Below are 7,500 nucleotides of genomic sequence, written 5' to 3' on the forward strand. Positions count from 1 at the left end.
CTATCTTATTTCTATGCTCGATAATGGTCGGTTCGAAGAGAGCGACGATCTATCGATAGCCATGGCAATTTCTCGAGTAAGCAACCGAGCGAAGCAAGAACTCGAAGCTTGCCAATATAATCATAGTAATTTTCTGGTGTCGACTACCAATAGCGTTTAGTTTTCAATGTCGTAGGAGAGCCATGACTTTTTAACGAACCCAATGGAATCTTTGGATCGTCGCGTCGTTTCGTTGCACATATGCACCGGCTGTTGTGCTACTTGTTGCCGGTGCTATGCAGCATTACTGCTGCGATTGCTGCGACTACTGCTGCTGCTGCTGCTGCTGCTACTGCTGCTGCTGCTACTGCTATTGCTATTGCTGCTGTTACTGCGAGAAGATAGAGAGAAAAGAATAACTTGGCTTGAAACGAATGGAAAGAGAAACGATAACGTCGTTGCCAAGCTCTCTCTTTCTCTCTCTTTCTCATTCTTTCATCTGTTTACAAACGCATCAATACTGAGAACTTTATTCTCTCTCTCTCTCTCTCTCTCTCTCTTTCTCTTCAAAAAAAAAGGACCTTCGAAAGCATACTCCTTAGGGCTGAGTACTTGGAATTATAAAGTTAAACAAAGATGATCTATAAACGATGAAATCATCGTCGTTCGAAGAAGACTCAAAAAAAAAAAGAATAATAATAATAATAATAATAATAAGTAAAAGTACAATAATAAATAATAAGCTCATTAGATGAAATTGATGGTATCGAGTTTCACCGATAAATTCGATTATAACAACTGTCACGTGTTATCGCAAAGAAAAAAGAAGAAAAAAAAATATAGTTCCTCGATACGTTATCAAATAAGTTTGATAATGTCGTCCACTATTTTTCTACTTTTCAATCCTTCGAAAGATTCTATTATTTCAATTATACGATTACAACGTCCAACGTTAAAAATCATTTCTCGAAATAAATTAAGTTTGACATGAAATTATTACTCAACTATATAATGTTGTGTTTCATCGAATAATAATTTACATTAAGATGTGTATATATATATATATACATACATACATATATATATATATATATATAAAGTTTCTCTTGTCTAGTATACCTAACCTTTCTCGAAGAATTTTACAAAAATATTCTGTTTTTATGTATTCTAATACTTCAATTCTATTCGTTCATGATTCATTCAGATGCACCTTCGTGGTCCGGCAGGGACGCTCGTAATGGGACTTGTACCAACCACTGTGGGATTTACACTTGCAGTTTTATGCTTGTTCCGTGGTTCTTGGTTGGGTCACGCTTTCCTTCTACGAGAACGAAATTGCTTCTCTTGACGCTTTCCTGTGTCTCTGAATACATTTCTCCTCCTCTTTTCTTATTTCTCTTTCTCTCTCTCTCTCTCTTTTTCTCTTTCTCTCTCTTTCTCTCACTTTGTTCCTCTTATACGAGCGTGCTTGTGTCTCGTGATAAATAATACCTCCAAGTACAATGGAGACTCGAAGTAAAGGCTTATTGGAGGGACAATAGGATTCCCGTGTTGGATATTAGCATCCATGTGGCATGGCAAACGTCAAATCTCAATTTCTAATGATAAATGCACAAACTCTCTCTCTCTCTCTCTCTCTCTCTCTCTCTCCCTCTTTCTCTATCTATTTATCTATCTTTCTTTTTCTTTCTCTTTCACGAGTATGAGAAAAAAAATTATAGATATTTCTTTTTCTTTTCTTTTTTTTTTTTTTTCTTTTTCTTTTTCTTTTTCAGCCGAAGAATACTTCGAAAGCGTGCGCGTTGTTTCTCGCGGCATACATGTACATACATACGTGCGTGCGTTGGTGCGTGCGGGCGTGACTGCGTGAGATGAAAAATAAAATAGCATTGACTTTTACTCTCAAGGTTCCTAAATGTTTTATGAAGAAGCTTAATTAAGCTTTCGAAGCTCGTTTAACTCTCGAAGGTTAGCGTGACTAGAAGATTTATTTCTTTTTTAGTTTTATTTTTCTTTATAATCTTAACAGAGAGACAGAAACGGAGATAGATAGACAGAGAGAGAGAGAGAGAGAGAGGGGTGCGCCATTTAAAAAAAAAAAAAAAACCGTTCCGAACCGAAGTCTGACGCATTCGTGTTACTCACGCGAGTTTCGCGTTTCGCGTTAATTAATTACATCACCTATTATAAATATTTCATGAATTGCAAATCTATTTCCCAATGCAGTTTGATGATCATTGTAGAAGAAATTCAAAATCAATTTTCTCTTTCGTTTTGATTTTTTTTGTTCCAAACAAAAAAAAAAAAGAAAAGGACCATAAAATCATATTCTTAAACACGATCGATATTTCGTAAGAAAATTGGAGATATTAAATTAATATTAATATTTTTATGATAAAAGAAAAAACGAAAAAAAGCATATATATATATATATATATATATATATATATATATATATATATACACACACAGCAATTTGTAAGGAAAATTGATTGACTTAACGATTAAGAGGATCGATCAGATCTTTTGCAAAATTCCATTACAAAAATGCAATGTTTAAATTTAAGAAAAGATAAGAGAATCAAAGTTATTCAATGAGTCATCCGAGCAAAGTGATACAAGAACTACTCTTTCTTTCTTTCTTTCTTTCTTTCTTTCTTTCTTTCTTTCTTTCTCTTTCTCTTTTTCTTTCTCTCTTTTTCACTTGTAACAAATGGTGACCGATTGGCTCGCATCTCTACGACACAAATTCCACAACATGCTTGATACGCGAAGTATCGTTTTATTTGCTTATATAACAGCCTCGACAAAAGAGATCTAACAAATGGATCAAAATTAACAGCAAAGTAAGCGATCCGTTTTTAAAGAAAAATCAACTCTAATCGTTTCACGATCGAACGGATTATTAGAGATTAAATTATTAAAAAAGAAGAAAAAAATCATTTTTACGGATATATCTTAATCGCTTTTCCTCGATCCTCTGACATAATCGTTAACGATCCATAGTCCCTAACTCCGATGTTCGAACTAACCTATGTACATATATAGGTATCCATATAATAAGATCTACATATAATACATACATACACATACATATATATACATATATATATATATATATTTATGCATATAGGAAACACCTATCTATGTAAAATATGTATATAGGAAGAAATATAACGGCTTAACTCGCACGATTTCGCTCCGAGGCAAAAAAGGAGCGATTAATCATCGAAGCTCTTCTCGTTTTCCTTCGAAATATTGGAAGGTGATAGAGAAAGAAGGAGAGAAAAAAAGAAAAGAGAAGGAGAGAGAAAAAGAAGAGAGAAGGAAGCTCAGAGATATGTGGGAGAAGGACGACGAAGATCCTTATGGCGATTCCATGAAAGCGAAAGGAACGACAACGACAACGACAACGACAACGACAACGACAACGACGACGACGACGAAGACAACAACTTCGTTTCGAGCACAAACTCTCTAAGCTAAGTTAGCTAAAGAAACTTTCGCGGAATACCAAAGACGCGTTTAAGCGATTAATACCATGATAAATATGAAATTTCACGCCATAAGACGTGACACGAAGAGATAGAGAAAGAAAGATACAGAGAGAGAGAGAGAGAGAGAGAAAGAGAGAGATAGATAGACAGAGTAACTCGATGAGACGATGCATATATAGGATGAAAGTTGTTATCTTCAAGACACACGTCAGCTACCTCCGATCCATGATAATCAAGTCAAACAAGTGTCGCGACGAGAACACAAAAGAAAGAGTTGATATTCTCTCTTTCTCTTTCTCTTTCTCTCTCTCTCTCTCTCTTTCTTTCTCTCTTTTCCATCATCATCGTCATCATCGTCGTCGTCGTCGTCGTCATGATCATCTTCTTTTTCCCTATTTTTTTTTTCTACATTTCTACCTTCTTCGAAAAAGAAGTCACCTAAGAAAGCTCGTATCTCTTAAACGCGCGTCGGCCTAAGCACGTACAGATGTGTTTGTAAACCCCTGTACCTCCTCCTCCTCCTCCTCCTCCTCCTCCTCCTCCTTTTTCTTCTCCACCTTATCGTCCTCCTCTCCTTCCTCCACCTGTGCATCACTCGTCGGTAGGTATACCACACTGCATTTTTCATTCGGCCGTAAAACATCGGCCGTCTCGTCGAGGGGGAACGACTTCTTGTTTCTTTTCTCTCTCTCTCTCTCTCTCTCTCTCTCTCTCTCTCTCTCTCTCTGTCTCTGTCTCTCTTACGGATTTATCTTTGCGTACATTCCTCTTAGAGCTCGACACCCTCCCCGTCTTCATGCATTATCTTCAAAAGTATGTAATGTTGATAACGAAGAAAAAAAAAAAAGAAAAAAAAAAATGGAAAGAGAAGAACAATATAATAAAAATTTCACTCGATGCTATTACGGTAGAGTTTAGGTATGAAGAAAAAAAAAAAAAAAAAAGAAAAAAAGAAAAGAGAAAAAAGAAAGAAAGAGATCAACCGAACGTTCAACACACATTTTACGATTCTCGTAGTTACGCGTACACACACGTACATATAGCAAATATCACGTGAAAAAAAATGTTTTTTTCTGCTTAATAAACGAGATAACTCCAAGTAACCTACCTGTTACATTATTTACAAGAGTAAAGAACGTATACCGTTAACGAAGAACGTTCATGAATACGAGAAGAGTCTTGCAGCCTTCCTTAGCAAAAGGAATTCTTTACCTCCTTTTCTCCCTTTAACCCACCCTCTCTCTTTCTCTTTTCTCTCTCTCTCTCTCTCTCTCTCTCTCTCTCTCTCTGTCTCACTTTCTCTCCCTCTTTCATTCGAGATAAGATCTCACTCGGCAAGTGTTACCAACGCGCGTCAACGTAATGAAAGATCCCTGAAACGAGTCTCCCCGTTTGCTGTCCTTCTCGACAGCCATCATCGCCATCAAATAGTACAGAAAAAAAAAAGAAAAAGAAAAAGAAGAAAATAAAGAAGTGATCTCGAAGAGATTCACTTTTTAGCTCGCATAGTTTCACCTATTTACTAACACACCATACATCGATTTTAAACGCGTTGATAAATACTCGCTAACGCTTACTTGCAACCCAACAAACTTCTATCGTGATCAGAGACCTCTTTTGTTCGAACAGGCAAACAAGAAAAACGAATGAGATGGGTGGCGAGGTGAGGTGGAAGAAGGTGGAACGAAGGAAGGATTGATTAACCCTCGATTAAAGTGTCTAGGAATAAAAACAAGAAGAACGAGAAGAAAGAAAAATAAGAAGAAATATAAGAAGAAGAAACGATGATGGCGAAACTGTTCCGTCGACTTGGCCTTCGACCACCCACGTGAATCGTCGTCGATGGAGATCGTTCGATCCATTCTAACGATATATGTATATGTATATATATATACATATATCCATAATGAATCATGCGGGTGCATGCACGCGCGCATGATCATTCAAGAACGTGAGTTCGCAAGCTTTCTGTCTGTCTGTCTGTCTGTCTGTCTGTCTGTCTATCTGTCTGTCCGTCCGTCCGTCTGTCGTACGATAAAAGAGAAAGAGAAATTTAAGAGGGTTTTAATAGAAAGAGTAAGTAAAGTACGTATAGTAGTGTTAGATTAGCGGTAACCGAGTGAACAGCAGACAAGCAGACTGCTTGAAAGTCAACGTTTAAGTTCCTTGTGGATTCTCTTACACCAACTTACCGCGGTAAGTCTTTTAAACGAGAAAAGGCACAAGAAGCAATTTATACTTAATTAGTAAGAGAGTGGCAATGAGAGCACAGTACCAAGTGTTGTGTGTGTTACTTGGTCCATTCTCTCTCTCTTTCTCTCTCTCTCTCTCTCTCTCTCTCTCTCTCTCGCACAGTTTCTGTCTCTCTGTTTCTTTCTTAAGAAGATGAGAGAAAGAAAGAGAGAGAGAACCCTTCGTCATTTGTGCCAAGCACGAAGCGTGATGTGCGTCAAATCACATGTTAAGAGACACTCTGATTAACTGCCAGACGCGGGATTCGTTTCGAATCATGAATGAAACTTTCTCAAGAACGTACGTATGTATGTATATATGTATGTATTCATTTTGTATACATACTCACCTACGTATAGGTATTTATATGGTTTTTATCATACCAGACTGTTTGAACGAAGGAGAAAGAAAGAAAGAAGAAGAAAAGAAAAGAAAAGAAAAGAAAAGAAAAGAAAAGAACAATAAGATAAATTGTGAGTCATTCGTAATACGTTATCGGCGTGTACTTGATTGATAAAAGTTCAAACGAACTGTGTTTCTCTATTAGAAATGTCTGCTCGTCGATCCTCGTTGCTTTATCGATCGCGATCGAACGATATAAAAGCCTCTTAACGGAGATAATTCGTTCTCGGTTGCTTGTATTCATTGTGAAGGCATAAACGCGCGACAATTCAACTTCAACGAGTCTATCTGTTCGATTTCGAAATAAAAGGAGACGAGACAAGGAGTATAAGACCTTCGTCCACTTTCTCTGAACTCTCTGGCTCTCTCTCTCTCTCTCTCTCTCTCTCTCTCTCTCTCTCTCTCTCTCTCTCTCTGTCTCTCTCTCTCTCTGTCTCTGTCTCTGTCTCTGTCTCTGTCTCTGTCTCTGTCTCTGTCTGTCTGTCTCTGTCTTTTTGTCTTTCTTTTTTTCAGAGAGTCCTGTCGAAGGTCACATTTACGGAAAGTCGGTCGCGAATGACCTTAATTCGCGCCGCCTCGTTGGAAAATGAAAACTGTAAGGCGCCAACGTGACACGCTTGCTCTTTGAGAAAAACATCTGCTTGTTCTTACTATTAACTAATCTCTTTATAATTTCTTTCGTACACATAGATACATGACGTACTCTGATATTTGAATATTAAGAAATATTATTTTTACACTTGTATGTTCTTATATATATATGTATAAAATAAATGTATATAATAATAATAATAATAATAATAATAATAATAATAATAATAATAATAATAATATATAATTTTAATTATAAATTAACATAATATTGGACTTAGAAAATTTAACCGAGATATATTATGAATTCAATTAAATATATTTTAACTCGGTTAAATTTTGCTAATTTAATAGTACTGTAGTTTCCAAAAGTTTTTGATCCAAAAATTTGACTAATTTAAATTTTTATATATATATATATATATATATATATATATATATAATATTATTCTATTCGGTTTTAATTTTAAAAACATTTAGAAAGTATCTTGATTTAAAAATAAAATTTTGTAAAAATAATAACGAGTAAAGAACGCCTATAGTGAGAAAAAGAGAGAGAGAGAGAGAGAGAGAGAAATAGAGAAAGAGAAAGAGTAGTATAAATTAAAGCTACGTAAAGTTTATTTACGTAAAGTTACAAGGAAATTATTTACGTACAGTTACAAGGAAAAACACAAAATAAAAACGAGAAGATTCGTAATGCAGATTTCTCTCTCTCTTTCCTTCTTCCTCTCTCTAACAACGTATTTATAGACGAAGAACGAACGAACGGAAAACGCGTTTCGAGCGAGGGAGAACC

The 7,500-nt window shown here is 35.9% G+C and overlaps 1 protein-coding gene across 2 annotated transcripts in view; it reads right to left on the bottom strand.

Annotated features, from left to right (window-relative positions):
* Positions 1-7,500, bottom strand: part of LOC122637782 (neurotrimin-like) — a 68,180-nt gene that overhangs the window by 35,592 nt on the left and 25,088 nt on the right. The gene's annotated exons all lie outside the window — the stretch shown is intronic.

Source organism: Vespula pensylvanica, chromosome 2 (assembly GCF_014466175.1).
Source record: "Vespula pensylvanica isolate Volc-1 chromosome 2, ASM1446617v1, whole genome shotgun sequence".
NCBI classification, from domain to species: Eukaryota; Metazoa; Arthropoda; class Insecta; order Hymenoptera; family Vespidae; genus Vespula; species Vespula pensylvanica.